Raw genomic sequence first — 22,510 nt, forward strand, 5'->3', positions numbered from 1 at the left:
GGCAGGAGTCGGTCTACTTGTCTCGGACTTGATGCCTATATACATGATCATACCTAGATATTCTCATAACTATGCTCAATTCTATCAATTGCTCAACAGCAATTTGTTCACCCACCGTTGAATACTTATGCTCTCGAGAGAAGCCACTAGTGAAACCTATGGCCCCCGGGTCTATCTTCATCATATTAATCTCCTACTACTTAGTTATTTCCTTGCCTTTTTACTTTGCCTTTATTTTACTTTGCATCTTTATCACAAAAATACCAAAAATATTATCTTATCATATCTATCAGACCTCACTCTCGTAAGTGGTAGTGTTGGGATTGAGAACCCCTATTCGCGTTGGTTGCGAGGATTTATTTGTTTTGTGCAGGTACAAGGGACTCACGCGTAGCCTCCTACTAGATTGATACCTTGGTTCTCAAAAACTGAGGGAAATACTTACGCTACTTTGCTGCATCATCCCTTCCTCTTCGGGGAAAACCAACGGAGTGCTCAAGAGGTAGCACACGCAGTCATGTTTGCAGCCATATCTTTCCAACAACCGCCATTGTTGTCCAAGCACTGATTGACTTGTATGTCTTCTTGATCGGTAGACAATTTATAATAAGCTTACATCAGTAGTTTATAAGTGGTGGTCGTATAGGATTTTGGTTGATATGGTGTAGATTATATATATATTGCCCACTATTCTATGTTTATAAGCTTGTTGCCGTCTATACCATTGTACGCATACATGTGTAGTGTCAACAACACTACAATTGTAGGCTGCTAGCATACACAATGCATTGTAGGAGTTTTTCACAACCCCGGTCTCTACCAGTATACATGCCGTAATGCATGAGGGACTTAGTGCGATATGATTTGGGAACTTAGTGGATAAGAGACATGTGTTTGATGACCATCCTAGCTTCATGGGCTGCTGGTTCGTAAAACTATTGCTTACATACTACCCCTTTTAGTTAATATTTTTTATTTCTCCTTTATTCATGGTAAATATAGAAGACTATGGAAAATCATGGGAACCATCAAATCAAACCTTCATTTGAGAAAATAGATGGTTCATTATTTTCTTGGAAGCTGGCGCATAGAGCTCTAAGAACTGCTCATTTTTCAAGTTTCCCTGGGAAATAGATATTCAATAAGCAGTAAGGCTCCTCATGTATCTACTCCATGATTGAAATTTGAGGGTCAAACACTGACCTCTGTATTGCCTATTGTTGATTAAAAGTGTTGGTAACAAAGTAACATCACTATGAGGACCCTTGCTAATCTGGAAAAATAGAAGATGCCACTGCATTTCAGAGAACTAGCTTGGTAAATGCAAAAACTAAGATAGTGCTCAACTCGTAACCTATGCGTCTTGTTCAGCTTTTAGCACATGATTTTCCTTGTCTGCGTTAGGATCACCGGCACACATGTCAACCTCTTCTTGATTAAGGCCTGCAAAATACATACACATTCACCACAATTATTATAACTGCACTTGAATTTCAAACATGGAGTAGCTGGTGCAACATTAGCATACCAAGTGATTCGATTACACTGCCAGCACATCCTTTATTGTAGTTCATTTCCTTCATTGAGCACCTCATAGCAAAATGAGTCACATAGTCCCACCATAACCAAGCCTTCCCGCCCTCTTTGCATCTTTGAACACACAAAGTTGATGTAATTTCTGAATCACTACATCTTTTCCATCATACCTATCTTGTTCCGGGTCTGGTGCACAATACCTTCCATAGTTGATACATTGGGACCTGCTCTTTATGCTATCTTTATAACTCTCCAGGCAATACCAAGTAATGTAATGAGGAGTGAACTGTGTGTAGCCCTTCTTCTCAAGTGTCTGGGCTACACCTTTAAATTTCTTTAGGAAATCAACCTGCTTATCGCATTTTGGACCACATTCATCATTACCGTTTTTCTAGAATTCATACGCAACACGCTCATCAGGGTACAATCAGGACTCCCCCAGTCGAAGTTTACATTAACCAAATCGCCATTATCAATTGCTTTCTTGAGACTGTTCCCAAGGCTTCTGGTTATAAGTGCTGAAGGAATGGTGACATCCTGTAAATCATTTGTTGCCTGGCTGCTTTCTGATTTGTCGACTGTAAATAATGGTTGAGTTATTTGATCAACAAGAAGAACTACTGCTGCTCCTGCTTTCTGCCCATTCCTCAACTTGGTTGTGAAGTAACATTCTATTTAAAGCAACCATATTGTATTACTCCATCGGGTCATAAGTACATGTGGTATTATAAATAGATGTAGGAGTACTTTAAAACGTATGCATATAGTTTTAAATACTTCAATTTACATAGTTTAATCTAAAAAATGTACATTAATAAAAGTATACTTTTACTCTATTGAAATGCTAAATTGCATTGAGACATTCTAGTTAGGATTATAGTTGCAATGTCCAAAACTATTACCTTTTTTAATGCAAAACTATTACCCGGTAACCATACACACTAATTATGGCCATGATTTACGGTTAACATGGCAACTATGATGACATAACCTAGTAACTAGCGACGGTGAATAAAATTCATTGAAACATGACAACATGAGATCTTATTTGAAGCCCATGCCGAGTCGAACTCACCGGTGAAGACTAATCAGATTAACAGTTTGTGAGATAAATCATTTTGTAAATTCAGATTTAGCAATTATTGCAATGAAGTCAGCATGTGGCTGTAGATTTGTGCATGTATGCACATGCTCTCTCTAGAGTAGCACACATGTGCTAGGTAGATTTTTCCACTTAGTTAATAGAGGTGTATGTAGATTGTACATCGAGTCAACAAAAAATCAAGATAACATCAGCCCTCCTTCATCTTTTTCTTTGTTATACCTTGCAGCATATATTATTTTTTAACCCACAAAAAACATATATTTTGGGGCTATTTGGTTTGAAAAGTTTGCCTAAGGTTGCCACAACTAAGGTTAGTTAAGTTTGACCAACTTAGGTGGATGTTTGGTTCAAGCCACACCTTAGACAAGCCACATCACATACACTTCAAAAGTGTGGCAAGGTTCCCTTAGGCTTGCCAACTTGTGTCTTTCATTTTGAAGTCATCGAAGCTCATGCAGTCCATCGTGTTGCGCCTTGGGTAGACGACCATGCCGGTCATGGAGCCAGCGTGCTGCGGGAAACCGAAGTCGGTGCTGGCACAGCTGTTGGGGATATTACTACTGGAGGTAAACCGACCTTATGTAGCCGGGTTGACTCTTTGAAGATTAGAAGCCCATGAAGATGTAAAGATGATGGCGCTTTACGGAGGGCCAAAAGGCGGGTTACAGTCTGTAAATGTAAACCGGCTAGTCATGTAACTTGTATAGTAAGATAGAAAGAGAGAGGCCGAACCGGATACGTTTATAAACTGGCTTCGGGACTCTGTAGTCCGGCGGGCGTCAACCTATGTATATAAAGGGACGACCCGGCCGTGGTTTAGGAACAGACAACAACAACTCGAGAGCCAGACAAAGCTGATTCGCTCCCCGGCCTTTGAAACCCTAGCAATACCAATCACAACTAGACGTAGGCTTTTACCTTCATCGAAGGGGCCGAACTAGTATAAACTCCCGTGTCCCCTTGTCCGGTTTAACCCCTTTAAGCTAACTCGTTGCGATGGCTCCACGACTAAGTCCTTTCACGAGGACATCTGCCGTGACAAACCCACGACAGTTGGCGCCCACCGTGGGGCTATCGCACGATGGTTTCGAGTTCTTGAAGGGCAGCTTCGATGGACTCAAGGGATACGCTGTGGGCCGGATGACGAAGAGTCGCCACGGCAAGCTCTACATCGACAACGCGGGATGGGTTCCCGAGGCCGATTCAATCGAATACGGTACCGGGTCCCCTTCGGTGGGATTCACGTCTTCATCGGCAAGATCGGCGAACCGGCCCCCGAGCCGGACATATACCGACATCATCGAAATGGCTCGGCGTGCAAGTTCTTCGCCGGTTCAGCCCGAGGCAAGGGATGTTTTCGTAGGTGTCGTCCATGGATGAGGGTACGAGGACGGACCGGTGTCCGATGGGGAAACCGTAGTCTGCTCTGATGACGAGTCTTCTGGAGAAACCAAATCGCTTTACCAGTTGCAGGACGACCGGATGGAGGGAGGATCCGAGGGCAACAGTATTCCGGATTCCCCCGGTCTACCAAACCGGGCCGCCATCTTCATGGCTGGCACACAATTGGCGCCTCATTCATCTACCGCCGCAGCAATGCTCTCCAGTTCAGCGACGGCCACACCAGTAGGGGCAGGAAGCTCGACGCCACCTCTGGCACAAGTCTTGTCTGATTTGTTCAACGGTCTGGCAACATTAATGTCTGCGAAGGTAGACGCAGCAGCCAGGGATCATCACAATGCGGAGATTGCAAAAGTGAAAGATCAGATAGCCCAGGCTAAAGCGGACCTGGCAGCAGAGAACGCCAGGATGGCTACGGAGCGGGCCGAGTTGGAAGCACAGGCTTACCGGATTAGACTGGATCAGAATGCTTCAGAGGAAGTCATGAGAAGAAGGTACCGATCACGTCTCCCGTCGGTTTATGAGCCACATAATCTTTTCAACACGCCAGGTGCAGGAGCTGGTAACTAACCCACGCTAAACCGGGCAGGGGCACTGGGAGCAGGAGCGCCGGTTCAGCCGCGCACGGCGGACCTGCCTCGCCAGAACAACGTTGTACCATCAATGCCGCCCGGGCATTATTCCAACCCGTTGGACAACATTGTGGCCACCGCTTCACGCCTGGCGGCCCTCCCAACCGACGGCGAGTCACCAGTTGCAGTGGAAGCATGTCGGGCCAGGGATCTCATTCAGACAGCACTAAATCAACAGCAAGCATATTCACACAGCCGTGAGAGGATTCATTCCACTCCCCGTCCAAGCCGGAGTTATAGCAGACACATGGAAGACGAACCGGCCGTGTCCAGTAGTGCACGCCGCCGAAATTCGCCACGAGGGAACAACCCGGCTGGGGGAGGTGCGAATGCGCAAGATGTTGTGGACCATGGCCGTGCACGCCGAGAGGCTGAGTTGACAGCTCGACACGAAGCACGACAGCATACTCCGGTTCACGCCACCGCCTCCGTGGAGCCAGGGGCGATGTTCAGTTCCTTAGGGGTACCGTGTTTAACTCCTGCTTTGCGTAATGTGCGACTACCCAAGGATTTCAAGGGACCTCGTAAGGTACCAAATTGTACCGCCGATTTGCAGCCAGAGGCGTGGGTGGAGAGCTATGAGATGGCAATGGAGATGTTAGATGTGGATGAGGTGGTGTGTGCTAAATATTTCACCATGATGTTGGAAGGAACAGCTCGCACTTGGTTGAAGAGCTTGCCGACCAACTCTATTGGATCATGGGCCGAACTGAAGCACCGGTTTATCCAGAACTTCAAGGATACGTGTAAGCAGCCAATGTCAATTGTAGATCTGGCCACTTGTGTCCAAGAGGAAGGGGAGTCCATGACCCATTGGGTCAAACGGGTCTCGGCGATTTTGCATTCATCAGATCGTATCAATGCAGACACCGCAGTGTTAACGTTAGAGGGCAATTGCCGTTTCAAGCCGTTGAAACAGAAGTTGGGAAGGCTCAAACGTCACTGCAACGACATGTCAACACTCATGGCCGCTTTGGTTAAATATGCCGATTCAGATAATACCAAGGACCCGGATTCAGAGGAGGACAAACCGGAGAAGGGTAAGAAGAACGACAATGCCAAAGGCCAACAACACAATCCGGTAGGCCATGGAAACGCTGGTAAGCGCAAGGCTGACAGTGGTTTGGACTTTGTCGCAAATACCAACGTGCAGGAGAATGGCCAGCGCCGTAAAGGCAAGCAGCCCCAGAGGGGTGGAGGTCCAGGAAACAATTTGGAGCGTTTGTTAAATCATCCCTGTCCAAAGCATGGATCGAAGGAGAAACCGGCATCACATCTCTGGAAAGATTGTTATATCATGCGGGATTTCAAGAATTCCAATATGTTCCAATATGACAACGGCCCGCCCGGCAGTTCAGGAGGAGGTTTCCACGGGCCAGGTTATGGAGGCGGTGGTTCTGGTTCAGGGTTTCCAGGAAATCAAATCGGACACGTCAATCAAGGAAACCAAGGCAACCAGGGAGGTTACAACCATCAGGGGAGTCAGCAGCAGCAGCAGTCGGGTTATCAGAGCAATCCCAAACAGCTGAACAACGTGCAATATCATGTCTTCACTACTACTTTGTGCAAACGTGATCAGAAGCTTCACAAAAGGGCAGTCAACTCTGTTGAGCCAGCAGTACCTCAGTATTTACGCTGGTCGGAGCAACCTATTTTGTGGAGCAGAGAGGATCACCCGCCCCGGGTTGATAATCCAGGTCATTTGGCCTTGGTGGTAGCCCCTCAAGTTGGGGGATACAAGTTCACTAAAGTGCTCATGGATGGGGGAAGTAGTATCAATATTTTGTATTATGATACATTCCGCCGTATGGGGTTGACAGATAAGGATCTTAAACCGTCGAATATAGTATTTCATGGTGTGGTCCCTGGTAAGTCTGCATATCCCATTGGTAGGATAGCTTCAGAGGTAGCTTTTGGAGATGACTATGATTCAAGGTCAGAAACATTGGCATTTGAGGTGGTGAAGATCAAAAGTCCATACCACGCCTTGTTTGGGCGGCCGGTTTATGCTAAGTTTATGGCAAGGCCATGTTATGTTTACCTACAGCTTAAAATGCTAGGTCATAAAGGGACTTGTTAGGAATATGCAACTTGTATTCCCATGAGGCCATAGGCCGATATATATATATACATGTACAGGTGTGGAACATATGCAGGAAACCCCTCATACAACAGGATAAATACAAAGGGGTACATGACTTATATTATAACTCTAACACCCCCCCTCAAACTCATGGTGGATGAACAACACTGAGTTTGGAGAGATAAAAGCCATGTTGTGCTCTAGTCTGAGCCTTCGTTAGGAAATCCGCCAACTGTAACTCGGAAGGCACATACTGAAGAGCAATAACCTGATCCTGCACAGCAGTACGCACATAGAAAGCATCAACACCAATATGCTTGGTGAGCTCATGCTTCACAGGATCGCGTGCAATGCTGATAGCACCTGTACTGTCAGATAGAAGCAGAGTCGGTGTAGTGACAGAAACACCAAAATCCTGAAGTAACCACCGTAACCAAGTCACCTCTGCCGTCAAAAGAGCCATTGCTCGCAACTCAGCCTCGGCACTCGAACGGGAAACTGCAAGCTGTTTCTTCGTCTTCCAGGCAATGAGAGAACCACCAAGAAAAACACAGTAAGCAGAAAGTGAACGGCGATCGGAAGGATCACTAGCCCACGTAGCATCCGAATAGGCCTGGAGCTGTAAAGAACTGGAGCGAGGAAAGAATAGACGGTGACAGATCGTGCCTCGAAGATATCGAAGAACACGAAGGAGATGACTATAGTGAACCGAGGTGGGGGCAGAGACAAACTGACTCAGAATATGGACCGGATAAGATATGTTCGGATGAGTGACAGCTAGATAGACAAGACTGCCAACAAGATGACGATAACGCGTCGGATCAGGGAGAGGATCACCATCAGTAGCACGGAGGTGAACATTGAGCTCCATAGGAGTCTCAACAACGCGCTCGTCAGTAAGAGCAGCACGAGCAAGAAGATCCTGGATATACTTTTCCTGGGATATAAAAAAGCCATCAGAGGTAGAAGAGACTTCAATCCCAAGAAAGTAGCGAAGAGGTCCAAGATCTGACATAAGAAACTGCTCACTAAGACGGGCCTTTACAAAGGCAATATAGTCGGGGTCATCCCCCGTGATGATCATGTCATCAACATAAAGAAGAAGAAGTGTCCGACCACGAGGAGAAAGGTGAATAAACAATGCGGGATCATGAGCACTTGCGAAAAAACCAGCAGCAGTGATCATAGAGGCAAAGCGCTCAAACCAGGCGCGGGGGGCTTGCTTAAGGCCATAGAGAGAGCGACGAAGACGACATACCATGCCATCAGGAACCGAATACCCAGGTGGTGGCTGCATGTACACCTCCTCACGCAGCTCACCATTAAGAAAGGCATTCTTAACATCAAGCTGAGATATAGACCAGTGGCGTGCAGAGGCAACGGCAAGGAGGGTACGAACAGTGGTCATATGAGCCACAGGAGCAAAAGTCTCGTCATAATCACGACCATGCTCCTGCTGAAAACCACGAGCCACAAGATGAGATTTGTGACGCTCAAGAGAACCATCGGAGCGAGTCTTAACCTTGTAGACCCACTTACAAGTGATCGAACGGACTCCGGGAGGAAGAGAAACAAGATCCCAAGTACCCGTGTGTTCAAGAGCAGCAATCTCCTCTGCCATCGCAAACTGCCATTCAGGATGAACAACAGCCTGACGGTAAGAAGTTGGCTCAAGAACAGCAGCACCAGCGGTGGGAAAGCCAAAGCGATCAACAGGCGGACGAGGACGAGAACGCAAGCCATAAGTAGGCTGAGAGGAAGATGACGACCCATCCACAGAGGCATCAACTGGTCGTGGACGACGAGTGTAATGCTGAGGAAGAGATGGAATAATAGAAGGAGGAATCGGCAAGGTAGAATCAGGGGGTGGCGACGAAGAAGGCACCGGAGATGAAGGTGTAGAATCCGGTGACAGACTGGGAGAGGAGACCGGGGAGGAAGTCACCGGAGATGAGGGTGGAGAACCCGGTGACATGCTAGGCGAGGAGACCGGGGAGGATGATGGCTGCAAGTCAACTAGATGTGGAGAAGGAGAGGAAGTGGAATGGAGAGGTACAGTGTCGGCAGGGGTGATAAGTGAGTCAGGAAAAGTGAGGAAAGAGATATCCTGCACTGAAAAAGTCGAGGAAGATGGGCGTGGGTAGAAGGGACGAGACTCTTCAAAAGTCACATCTCGAGAGATACGCATCCGACGACCAATAGGATCCCAACAACGATACCCCTTATGCTCATCACTGTAGCCTAAGAAGACACACTCAACAGACTGAGCGGTCAGTTTGGTGCGTTCGCGAGGGGCAAGAAGAACATAGCAAACACAACCAAACGAGCGAAGCATCGAATAATCGGGAGAACGATCAAAAAGTCGCTCGAAAGGAACACCACCCTGTAGAGCAGCGGAAGGCTGTATATTGATAAGATAGGTGGATGTGGAGACGGCCTCAGCCCAAAAATGAGGCGGGAGAGAGGCAGCAATCATCAATGCACGAGCCGTCTCAAGAAGATGTCGATGCTTGCGCTCAGCCACACCATTCTGAGCATGAGCACCAGGACAAGAGAATTGAGAGAGAGTCCCGTGCTCAGCAAGAACACCATGCAACATCTTAGAGATATACTTGCCAGCAGAGTCAACACGAAAAACACGAATGGGTGAAGAGAACTGAGTATGAACCATGGCAGCAAAACGCTTATAAATAGACAACACCTCAGAGCGAGAAGTCATGAAATAAAGCCATGTGTAACGAGAGAAATCATCTATGAAAATAATATAGTATTTATGACCACCTTTCGAAGCGAAAGGGGCCGGACCCCATACATCAGAATGGACTAAATCGAAAGGACGCTTAGACACGGACTCACTATGTGAATATGGTAACTGAATCTGCTTGCCAAGACGACAACCCTGACACTCTAAAGAGACATCTCCTGAGACAGACCCCAGAAGGCCTCGACGAACTAAAGAAGACAACCGAGAACCACACAGATGACCAAGTCGATGATGCCACTGCTGGAAGGAACCAGTGACGGAGGCAACAGAAGCGGGAGAACTGGCGATGGTGGTGGCAGCAGAAGGAACATGAAGCCAGTCCAACTCCCAAAGACCCTGAGAATCACGGCGGCGAGGGCCAGCCCCAACCAGAGTGTGCGTGTGATGGTCCTGGACAGAACAAGAGTCAACGTCAAGGATGACGCGACAACCAGAATCCGTAAGTTGTCCAGCAGAAAACAAATTCATGGTAAGTCGAGGAACATGAGCAACATCAGGAACAGAATAAGAAGGAGTAGTAAGATTGCCTCTACTAGCAACAGAAAGGGGAGTACCATCAGTAGTGAGGACATGAATAGGAGAATCGAGTGATCGAAGAGAGGACAAAGTGGAAGAATGAGAAGACATATGAAAAGAAGCTCCAGAGTCCAGAACCCATGGGGATGTACCTGACTGTGTAGAGGGTGAGTGCTCAGTGCAGGAAGCATCAGTCACAGAACCGGCAGCACCCGTCGAGGAAGAACCTGAAGCCACGAGCAGACGCTTAAGTCTCAGAATATCCTGCTCAGTCAAAGCAATGGCTGAAGCTGTCGAGGTAGACGACGAAGTCCCTGAAGATGATGATCGAGCCTTGCGCAGGTGTTTCTTCTTCGTGTAGCACTGAGACTCAAGATGACCATCATTGTTGCAATAGGCGCAGTGTGGACGGGGGCGACCTGAGCCTCCAGAAGGAGTGGGCAAGAGCGGCGGAGCACTCGAGCGAGAAGTGGTCGATGGAGCAGGTGGCGTAGGAGCACGAGTAGCAAGCACAGAGGGAACCTCCAGCAAACCAGCACCACGTAAGCGAGTCTCCTCTGCACGAATCTCAGAAAGCGCCTCCATAGAGAAATACGGCCACGAGCAAACAACTGAGCACGCCGGGGCTCAAACTCCTTACGGAGCCGAGACAAGAACTCATAGACGCGATGAAACTCCAAATTGGTCTGGACATCCTGGCAACAGGGGCAGGTACGACACCCAGCACTACGAAGAGAATCAAGCTGACGCCAGATAGCAGAACTCTGGGCATAGAAGTCATCAACAGTAGAGTCACCCTGCTGAAGAGCATGCTCCTGACAGATCACAGAGAGGTATAAGGCATCACCAGAGGGCTGATAGCGCTCACGAAGACGGGTCCACATCTCAAAGACAGTAGAAAGACCCAGAAATTCAGAAGCAAACTGAGGCAGAACACTAGCAGTGAGAACAGCTGCAGCACGAGCATCATCATCAAGCCACTGGGTGTAAGCAGACAGAGCACCATGATACAACTGAAGAGCCTCCTCATAAGCCAAAACCCTCTCATCATAAGCACGATCAGCAGCCTCATCAGCAACCTTAGCCGCATCCTTGGCGGCCTAATTAGCATCCGTGGGAAGAACCGATGGAGTTGGCGGAGTAGGGGCCACCGGAGGAACTGGACGTGGCGGACAGCAGACCTCGCCAGAAAGAACACCCCAAAGACGAATGCCACGCATGTGAATGCGCATGAAGCCAGTGAACTCGGTGTAGTTAGTACCATCAAAGATCACCGAACAGCGAGGGACAGCAACAAAACCTGATGCAGCAGACATTTTTTTAATCCGACGAGAACAACCAGATCGGGATCAGGCGCTGGCTACGGGAGCTTCGGAAGCCGCTCCCTGGGCGCCTGCGGGACGGGCGACTGGGACGAGCGGGATGGGCGGCTGGGTAACTCCCGATCTGGACGAGCCGGCAGCCAAGCTCCCTGGGCACCGGCGGGATGAGCGGCTTGGAGGACTCCCGGCGGCTTGAGACGAGCGGGATGGATCGGGACGGGCAGGCAACAGTAGCCCGTGCGAGCGCTCCTGGGCAGCCCTGCGAGCGGCCGGCGGGAGAGGAGAGCAGGGCTCCTGCGGGAGGCTGGGAGAACTCCCGATCGGGATGGGCCGGCAGGAGAGGAGAGCGGGGGCTCCTGCGCTTCGATCGAGAGACGGAGAGGAGATCAAACGCACGAGTTGCAGCGTGCAAAAAAATTGACCTAGCTCTAATACCATGTTAGGAATATGCAACTTGTATTCCCATGAGGCCATAGGCCGATATATATACACATGTACAGGTGTGGAACATATGCAGGAAACCCCTCATACAACGGGATAAATACAAAGGGGTACATGACTTATATTATAACTCTAACAGGACTATCACAGTACATGGAAGTAGAAAGATTGCTTTGGAGTGTGAAGAAGGCGATGCGGCTTATGCTGAGTTGGTTTGTGCCACGGAGGAGTTAAAATTCTATAAGGAGCAAGTTGATCCGGCAGACATGACCTCCTTAAAAAAGCCAACTACGGAGCATGATCCAGCATTGAATTTCAAATCAGCTACAGACATTAAGATGGTTGACTTTGTCCCTGGGGATTCATCCAAACAGTTCAGCATCAGCGCTAACCTGGATCCCAAATAGGAAAGCGCGCTCATCGAGTTCATCCATGAGAATCAGGACATCTTTGCATGGAAACCTTCTGACATGCCAGGTGTACCGAGAGAACTCGCTGAGCACACACTCAACATTGATCCTGAATTCAAACCGGTCCGACAGTTCCTCCTCCGTTTCAACGAGGAAAGGCGCAAGGCTATAGGTGAAGAGGTCACCCGTTTGTTGGCTGCTGGGTTTATTGTTGAAGTTTTTCATCCAGAGTGGTTAGCCAATCCGGTGCTGGTTCTTAAGAAAAATGGCACTTGGCGCATGTGTGTGGACTACACAGATTTAAACAAGGCTTGCCCTGCAGACCCCTTTGCTCTCCCTTGCATTGATCAGATAATTGATGCTACGGCGGGTTGTGACCGTTTGTGTTTTTTGGATGCTTACTCTGGTTATCATCAGATCAAAATGGCAGTTAAGGACCAGGAGAAGACAACCTTTATAACTCCCTTTGGAGCCTTCGGCTATGTTTCCATGCCCTTTGGACTCAAGAGTGCCCAGGCAACTTACCAGCGATGTGTTCAGAATTGCCTTCATAAGCAAATTGGGCGCAATGTTCATGCGTATGTAGATGATATTGTGGTCAAATCCCGAAAGGAGGAGACTTTGATAGATGATCTACGGGAAACCTTTGACAATCTCCGGGTTTACAAGATGATGCTCAATCCAGAGAAGTGTGTTTTCGGTGTCCCGCCAGGCAAGCTCTTAGGCTTTCTGGTTTCAAACAGAGGCATTGAGGCTAATCCGGAAAAGATTGCAGCAATTACGTCCTTGGCTAAACTGGCGTGTATTAACGATGTGCAATGTCTGGCCGGCCGGATTACAGCCTTGAGCCGGTTTATCATCCGCCTTGGAGAGAAGGCCATCCCCTTATATCAGATGCTCAAGAAAACGGATAACTTTGTCTGGAGTGAGGCAGCTGATAAGGCGTTTGAAGATCTGAAGAGGCAGCTCGTGGAACCGCCCGTGCTGGCAGCACCGATCGACAAAGAGCCGTTATTATTATATGTGGCTGCTAATGCCCGGGCTGTCAGCGTAGCCATTGTGGTAGAGTGCAAGGAGCCCGGCAAAGAGTATCCGGTTCAATGGCCGATTTATTATATTAGCGAGGTGCTCATTGAATCAAAGCAGAGGTATCCGCATTGGCAGAAACTGGTGTATGGGGTGTTTATGGCAAGCCGGAAGCTCAAACACTATTTTCACAGTGGTCAGTTTAGCTCCTCTGGGCGACATCATTCAAAACAGAGAGGCAACTGGCCGGATTGCCAAGTGGGCCATTGAGCTTGGACCCCACGGGCTCAAATATATACCTCACACGGCGATCAAGTCCCAGGCACTCGTAGATTTCATCAACGATTGGACGGAGTTACAGGCACATGAGGAGAAACCAGATAATACATATTGGACTATTCATTTTGATGGGTCCAGACAGTTAGAGGGTTCGTGTAACACCCTCGATGTGACTATAGCTCCCACGTGTCGAGGCACGACTTAGAGACATAATCACATTGAAGGCATATGTCGCAAGTAAGGTAATCTTTACAACATCCCATGTAATAAAATAATAAAGGGGAGATAACATAGTTGGCTTACAATCGCCACGTCAATCAAGGTACATAAATAACATTACATCATTCAAAACACTCATGGCCCGACTACGACGCCAAAATAAAAGATAACCCAACATGCGACACGGTCCCGATCACCCCCAACTGGGCACCACTACTGATCATCAGGAAAGGAAACATAGTAACGTTGAGAGTCCTCGTCGAACTCCCACTTGAGCTCGAGCGCGTCACCTGGAGCGAAATCATCTGGACCTGCATCTGGGGTAATAGTAATCTGTGAGCCACAGGGACTCAGCAATCTCGCACCCTCGCGATCAAGACTATTTAAGCTTATAGGTAAGGCAAGGTAAAAGTATATGTGGAGCGGCAGCAAGCGACTAGCAAATATGGTGGCTATCCTGTTCGCAAAAGAGAGCGAGAAGAGGAGGCAAAGCGCGAGCGAGAAACTAGAGAGCAACCTGCGCAAGCATTACTCCAACACTGTGTCCACTTCCCAGACTCCGCCGAGAAGAGGCCATCACGGTAACACACTCGGTTGATTCATTTAAATTAAATTAAGGCTCAAGTTATCTACAACCGGACATTAACAAATTTCCATCTGCCCATAACCGCGGGCACGGCTTTTGAAAGTTCGAAACCCTGCAAGGGAGTCCCAACTTAGCCCATGACAAGCTCTCACGGTCAACGAAGGAATAGACCTCCTCCTGAGACGTTCCGATCAGACTCGGTACCTCGGTTCTTCAAGACACTTCGACAGGTTAAAACTAGACCAGCAACACCGCCCGAATGTGCCGGCAAATCCGATAGGACCTGCACATATCTCTTTCTCAGGGCACACTCAGATTGTCCTAGGTACGGGTAGGCCAGCCCAGAGTTGCCCCTGGTGGCCACCGGCAGCTGACAGGTGGACCAACACTCAGAGGAGTACTGGCCCGGGGGGGTTTAAATAAGATGACCCTCGGGCTCCGGAAACCCAAGGGAAAAATAGGCTAGGTGGCAAATGGTAAAACCAATGTTGGGCATTGTTGGAAAAGCTTTAATCAAGGCGAACTATCAAGGGGTTCCCATTATAACCCAACCGCGTAAGGAACGCAAAATCCGGGAACATAACACCGATATGACGGAAACTAGGGCGGCAAGAGTGGAAAAAAACACTAGGCGAGAGGCCGAGCCTTCCACCCTTTACCAAGTATATAGATGCATTAAGATAACATAGCAATATAATGATATCCCAACAAGTAAATAAATGTTCCAACAAGGAACGGCCTCCAATCTTCAACTACAACTAGCAACGCTATAAGAGGGGCTGAGCAAAGCGGTAACATAGCCAATCAATGGTTTGCTAGGACATGGTGGGTTAGAGGTTTGACATGGCAATTAGGGAGGCTTGAAAGCAAATGGTAGGCATCGTAGCATTGGCATAGCAAAAGAGCGAGCATCTAGCAAAGCAAAGATAGTAGTGATTTCGAGGGTACGATCATCTTGCCTGCAAAGTTGTCAGAGTTGACTGGATCCTCGAAACCAAACTCAACGGGCTCCTCGTTAGCGAACTCGTCTCCCGGCTCTACCCAAACAAGACAAACAAGCAACAAGGACACAATCAATCACGTGCAAGGATCAAACAATATGATGCAAGGATGGTATGCTATGCGGGATGCAATGCGGGATGCATATGCAAGAATTGACAAGGGATGCATGAATCTGGCCTCAACTTGGGATTCCAAGTGTGACACTGGATATATGAGATGAAATCACTTGAAAACGATATAAAGAACGCCGGAATCGGAGTTACGGTTTGGAAATGGCAAGCAATTCAAATATGACACCGGTCTGTGATTTATGGCAAGTAGCCATCTAAATGCAATGAGATGAACATGCCACAACAGCCAAACATGACAACAAAATACATGGTAGGGATGCACTCAAGATGCTTAACAAAAGTCTAGCACTGAGCTACGGCCAATTCATCCATTAACAGGTTCAAACAAGCATGGCAAAAATGCATATGGCAAACAGATCTCAGACTTAGTGAAATTAACACTTGTCTGGAATTTCAGATCAGGTAGCCCTCTTCGGAGCCACAAAACTACATGCTACAGGACCTGAACATGGAAAAGTAAAGCATGGCATGGAGCTACTCAAAGAGCTTAACAAAAGTCCCTTGTGACCTTGAGCCAAAAGGGATCAGAAAATACAATTGCAAGCATGTGAACATGGCAAAAACATAATCAGCTCTCAGACTTTGTGAAAACTGGAGCATGATGAAACAGATATCAAGTAGGTATGTTTACGAGCTCGATGCACTCACTACGGAGCAGGTCATGACAAACTAAGCATGCATCCATCAAGAATACACAAAATACAAGCTAGACATGGCCAGAACAATAGCATAGCATGCACGGATCAACTACAACATCATCGGCAAAATTGCAAACAAGTTGACAATCTGCCCAGATTCACAAAGTAGCAAAAGTAGAGCTCGATTGACTCAAGCTAGGATGCTCCATAATTGCAAACAAAGACATGGATGGATAGAGCACTACAAGGTTAACAAAACATCCTTACTGATCATCCTCAAAAGAGGCACGGATCACTAGGAAACAACATGAACATATGACAACATGAGATAAACAGCTCAAGGACTTAGTGGAAATGCTAAGTCCCTGAAAACAGAATTACCAAGTGCACCACTTTGCAAGCTTGTGCTAGTCACCACACACATCACAAAAATACATGGGTTGCACCTCTGGAAAGATGGAAAAACCCTTAACAAAACATATGTAGAGCTCATGGGCATAACATGCACACAATAATCATGGCAAAAATGACAAATATGCAAATGGAGTAGCAGATCTGAAAATTAACTCAAGTGGCCCTCTTCTAACAGCATTTCGGGCATCAAGATGAACTCAAATGAAAATGATGCAATGGAATGAAATGATGTACTCTTTGAGATGAACATTTTTATATGCTATATGCCCAAATCGGAGCTACAGATGAGGAGATACGATGCTATGAACATGGGAACTTGGGCTAGGAAATTCCGGGGACTTAGTGAAAAAAATCAACCTCTCTCAAATCTAGGGTTGGCACGGAATCCGAGGCGGCGGCGGATCCGAGCTCGCCGGAGCTGTAGATGGCCGGAGTTGGAGGGGGGTCGCCGGATCTGGTGAGGGAGCGGCCGGATCCGGCCGGGCTCCGGTCGCCAGAGAGGAGCGGTGGCGGGGCGGAGCAGAGACGGGGTCGGCGTGCGGCGGAGGAGGCCTCGGGCGGCGGAGGCGCGGAGCGGCCCGGCAATGGCGGCGCGGTGGCTGAGGTGGCCGTCGGCGGCCGTTAACGTGGCCGGATCCGGGGGAGAAGACCCCGTGCGGCGGCGGGGCGGCAATGGGCCTCGGGGCCCGGTCGGGCGGAGGAGAGGGCCGGCCCCGGGCCTCGCGGGCCGGTGGCTGGGAGGCGGCAAAGCGGTCCCCCGCGGGACAGGTGGCGGCCAGCGATTGGACGGCGGCGGCGGGCGGACACGTCCGGCTCCGTCCGGACGTGTCCGGCGGCGGTGGTGGATGGATCTAGGGTTAGGGGGAGAATGGAACCGCGAATTTCGGAGCTGGTCTTTATATAGGCAGAGAAGGAGCTAGGAGACTCCAAATGAGGTGCGGTTTTCGGCCACGCGATCGTGATCGAACGCTCTAGATGATGGAGCAGGTTTAGGTGGGTTTTGGGCCAAATTGGAGGGGTGTTGGGCTGCAACACACACGAGGCCTTTTCGGTCCCCCGGTTAACCGTTGGAGTATCAAACGAAGTCCAAATGATACGAAACTTGACATGCGGTCTACCGGTAGTAAACCAAGGCCGCTTGGCAAGTCTCGGTCCAATCCAGAAATGTTTAATCCCCACACATGAAAGAAAGCTAGAAACGACCACCGGAGGAGAACGAAGCGCCGGAATGCAAAACGGACAACGGGGAAAATGCTCGAATGCATGAGATGAACACGTATGCAAATGCAATGCACATGATGACATGATATGAGATGCATGACAACGATAACAACACACGGAGACAAAGACCCGAACCCGAGAAAATAAAATAACTTAACACCGGAAACGGCAAGAGTTGGAGTACAAATTGGGAAAGTTACATCCGGGGTGTTACAACACTCCACCACTACGAAAGGATCTCGTCCCGAGATCTAGGACTGAAAGAACGCCGGGTACTCAGAACGGAGGTGATCCTCGCGTTCCCAGGTAGCTTCACGGTCGGAATGGTGTGACCACTTGACTTTGAGGAATTTGATTGACTTGTTGCGAGTCTTGCGTACAGTCTCTTCGAGAATAGCAACTGGGTGCTCACGATAGGAAAGATCTTCTTGGAGCTAAATGTCCTCAAAGTTGACGGTGCGGTCAGGAGTCTTGAAGCACTTTCGGAGGTGAGAGACATGTAACACATCATGAACATTTGCAAAGTTTGAAGGAAGCTCGAGTTGATAGGCGAGATCGCCTCTCTTGCTGACAATCTTGAAAGGTCCCACGTATCTGGGGGCAAGCTTCCCTTTGATACCGAAGCGACAAGTACCTTTCATAGGAGAGACACGGAGGTAAACATGATCTCCGATCTTGAAAGCCAAATCACGGTGCTTACTATCATAGTAGCTTTTCTGGTGGGATTGGGCTGCTTTGAGGTTATCACGAATGACTTTGCACATTTCCTCTGCCTCCGTGATTAAGTCATTACCCAAAAGCTGACGTTCACCGGTTTCAGACCAGTTGAGAGGGGTACGACACTTCCTGCCATACAGAATTTCAAATGGGGCCTTTCCCGAACTTGCTTGAAAACTGTTGTTGTAGGCGAATTCAGCATAAGGAAGACAATCCTCCCACTTCATGCCGAAGGAGATCACACAAGCCCTGAGCATATCTTCAAGAATCTGGTTGACACGCTCGACTTGACCGCTAGTTTGAGGATGGAAAGCTGTGCTGAAGCGGATGTTGGTGCCCATGGCCTTCTGAAAAGAATCCCAAAACTTCGAGGTAAAGATGCTGCCACGGTCTGAAGAGATCACTTGAGGAATACCGTGCAGAGAGACAATCCGAGAGGTATAGAGTTCCGCCAATTGAGCTGCAGTGATCGACTCTTTGATAGGCAGAAAGTGAGCCACTTTGGTGAGTTTGTCGATGACAACGAATATAGCATCATTGCCACGCTTGGACTTTGGAAACCCAGTCACGAAGTCCATTCCAATGTGGTCAAACTTCCATTCTGGAATGGCAAGAGGTTGGAGGAGACCAGCTGGCCTTTGGTGTTCTGCCTTCACTCTTCTGCAGACATCACATTCATTCACGAATTGAGCAATCTCGCGCTTCATTCGAGTCCACCAATAAGCCTGCTTGAGGTCCTGATACATCTTCATACTCCCAGGGTGGATGGAGAGGAGAGAATTGTGAGCCTCGTTCATGATCACTTTACGAAGTTCACCTTTGGGTACAACAATACGATCCTCGAAGAAGAGAGTGTCCTTGTCATCAAGGCGGTAGCACTTGTACTTGGGTTGACTCTTGGCAATCCCAATCTTCACCTTTTTCACCATAGCATCAAGAAGCTGGGCTTGGCGAATCTGGTCTTCTAAGGTAGGAGAGACTTGAAGGTTGGCGAGGAAACCTTGAGGAACAACTTGCAGATTAAGTTTGCGGAAAGCTTCACAAAGCTCGGGTTGATAAGGCTTGAGAATCAGACTGTTGCAGTAAGCCTTTCTGCTCAATGCGTCAGCAATCACATTGGCCTTGCCTGGAGTATACTCGATACTCGGATTATACTCTTGAATCATTTCGACCCATCGAGTTTGCCTGAGGTTGAGATTAGGCTGAGTGAAGATGTACTTGAGACTCTTGTGATCAGTGAAAATGTCCACTTTTCTTCCCAATAGAAGATGTCTCCAAGTCAAAAGAGCATGCACAACTGCCACCAACTCGAGATCATGAGTGGGGTAGTTCTTCTCATTAGGCTTCAACTGGCGAGAGGTATAAGCAACAACTTTCTTCTCTTGCATCAATACTGCGCCAAGACCTTGGAGAGAGGCATCACAAAAGACCTCGTACGGCTTGGATTCATCAGGCGGAGTCAGAACTGGAGCAGTGATCAATTTCTCTTTCAAAGTGTTGAAAGCAATGTCACACTCCGGAGACCAAACGTACTTGACGTGCTTCTGGAGAAGATTAGAGAGAGGCTTCACGATCTTAGAAAAGTTTTCAACGAATCTTTGATAATAGCTTGCGAGACCGAGGAAGCTACGGAGTTGCTTCATGTTCTGAGGAGGTTCCCAATTCACAATTGTAGACACCTTCTCAGGATTCACGGCAATGCCCTTGGCAGAGATGATATGACCAAGATAAAGAACCTCATCGAGCCAAAATTCGCACTTGGAGAACTTGGCGTAGAACTGATGTTCCCTCAGCTTATCGAGTACCAAACGCAAGTGCTTGGCATGATCTTCCTTGTTCTTCGAGAAAACCAGGATGTCGTCAAGATAGACCAAAACGAAGTCATTGGTGTAGGCGTTGAAGATGAAGTTCATCATGCGAGAGAAAGTCGGAGGAGCATTGACGAGGCCAAAAGACATGACAGTGTATTCGTATGAACCATAGCTTGTCCTGAAAGCCGTCTTGGGAATATCTTGCTCACGGATTCGAATCTGATGGTAACCCATACGGAGATCAAGCTTGGAGAATACTTGGGCACCTTTGAGTTGTTCGAACAGCTCATTGATGTTGGGAAGTGGATATTTGTTCTTGATGGTCTTCTTGTTCAATGGACGGTAATCAACACAAAGCCGGTCCGTTCCATCCTTCTTCTTCACAAAAAGAACACCACAACCCCACAGAGAAGAACTAGGCCGGATGAGACCCATTTTCTCTTGAATATCGAGTTGCTTCTTCAGCTCCTTCAACTCTTCAGGTCCGAGCTTGTAAGGATGCTTGCACACAGGTTCCGTGCCGGGCTCAAGATCAATAACAAATTCAACTGGCCGGTGCGGAGGCATTCCTGGAAGCTCTTCTGGAAAGACGTCTTGATATTCGCAAACGATTGGAATTTGCGAGATGGCATCGAGTTCACCCTTCTCATTGAGAGAAAACAGACGGATAGTATCATCACGAGCGGCAAAGACAATTACATCCTCAGACGAATGGGTCAATTGAATCTGCCTGGCTGCACAATCAAGATGAGCCTTGTGCTTAGAAAGCCAATCCATCCCGAGAATAAGATCAATATCCGAATTACCAAGAACCGTTGTAGAAGCCAGAAACTTGTAGTCACCCAAGGTGATAGTAACATCCGGAACGATGGAGTTAGCATGCATGCGCTTACCGGGAGAGACAACTGCTAATGGACTAGGCAAAACTTGCGAAACCAATTCATGCCTAGATGTAAACGGTCTCGAGATGAAACAATGCGATGCACCAGTGTCAAAAAGAACTTTTGCGGGAATATCATTAACAGGAAGGTTACCCATGATGACATCTGACGAATCTTCTGCCTGAGCTGCATTCATGAAATTGACCTTGGCGTGCTTGGGGTTATGCTTGACCACAGCTGTACTTGCCGATCTGATAGGAGGAGGAGGAGGAGGAAGACGCCTCTGGTTGAAACACTTGTTGGCATAGTGACCCTTCTGTTGGCACTTGTTGCACGTGACCTCTGAAAGCGGATGGTGATACGGAGCACTCGATCTTGGAGGTTGAGACGAAGTCTTGTTCTGAAAGCCAGGGTTGGGTGGGTGGGAAGATCCACTGCCACCTTTGCTCTTCTGCTGATACGACTGACAGAACGGAGGAGGAGGAAGCCAATACTTCTGCTGCTTGGCCACTTGAGTAGAGGAAGAAGGAGTAACATCTCTGACTCGCTTCTTGGAAGCATCACACCTCAATTGAGCGGCTTCTTTCTTCAATGCCATGTTGTAGAACTCATCGTACCTCAAGGGCTCAAAGAGGACAAGGGCTAGCTGAATTTCTTCTCTGAGACCACCCCTGAACTGGTATATCATGCTCTTCTCATCAGGGACGTCCTTCTTGGCAAAGCGGGCGAGCTTCTGAAACAACTTGTTGTAGTCATAGACAGACAAAGAGCCTTGTTTCAGATTGCGGAATTCCTCACGCTTGCTTTCAACCACGCTCTGAGGGATATGGTGAGCTCTGAAATCTTGACGGAATTCATCCCAGGTGATAACATGTCCACCTCTGGAATCCTTGTACTGCTGGAACCATTCTGCAACTTGATCTTTGAGTTGGAAGGAAGAAAACTTGACAAAGTCCTCAGGCCTGACGTTACTGCACTCGAAATTCTTGCACAGATCCACAAGCCAATCGTCAGCATCGGTTGCGTCAACACAATTGCTGAAAGTCTTTGGCCCATTAGCAAGGAACTGGTTGAGTGTAGCAAAGTGATTCTGATTGTTGCCTTGATTGCTTTGATTGTCTTGATTGTGCTCTTGGAGAATTTGCATGATCAACTGTGTGTTTGCATTGGTTGCGGCCATCACAGCTTGTCATGCCTCCGGAGGAGGTGGAGGTGGTGGCGGATCTTGATTCTGATTCTGACTGGTGCTCTTAGCGGGAGCCATCCTGAAGAGGTTGACCACCGTTAGCACATAGACAGATAAATGAAGCTGAATCCAACGGAATGAAAATTGCAACATATAGTCTTCACATCCGAACAAAATTAACGAATGCAT

The 22,510-nt window shown here is 48.1% G+C and overlaps 2 pseudogenes; both read right to left on the reverse strand.

The window, feature by feature from the left end:
* Positions 1–495: 495 nt before the first annotated feature.
* On the reverse strand, positions 496–8,165 carry LOC125506771 (vacuolar-sorting receptor 1-like; annotated as a pseudogene).
* A 1,411-nt stretch (positions 8,166–9,576) lies between these two features.
* On the reverse strand, positions 9,577–11,353 carry LOC147968005 (uncharacterized; annotated as a pseudogene).
* Between the last annotated feature and the right edge of the window lie 11,157 nt (positions 11,354–22,510).

The sequence above is a fragment of the Triticum urartu genome, chromosome 5A, assembly GCF_056163025.1.
Source record: "Triticum urartu cultivar PI428250 chromosome 5A, HENAU_Tu73, whole genome shotgun sequence".
Lineage (NCBI taxonomy): Eukaryota > Viridiplantae > Streptophyta > Magnoliopsida > Poales > Poaceae > Triticum > Triticum urartu.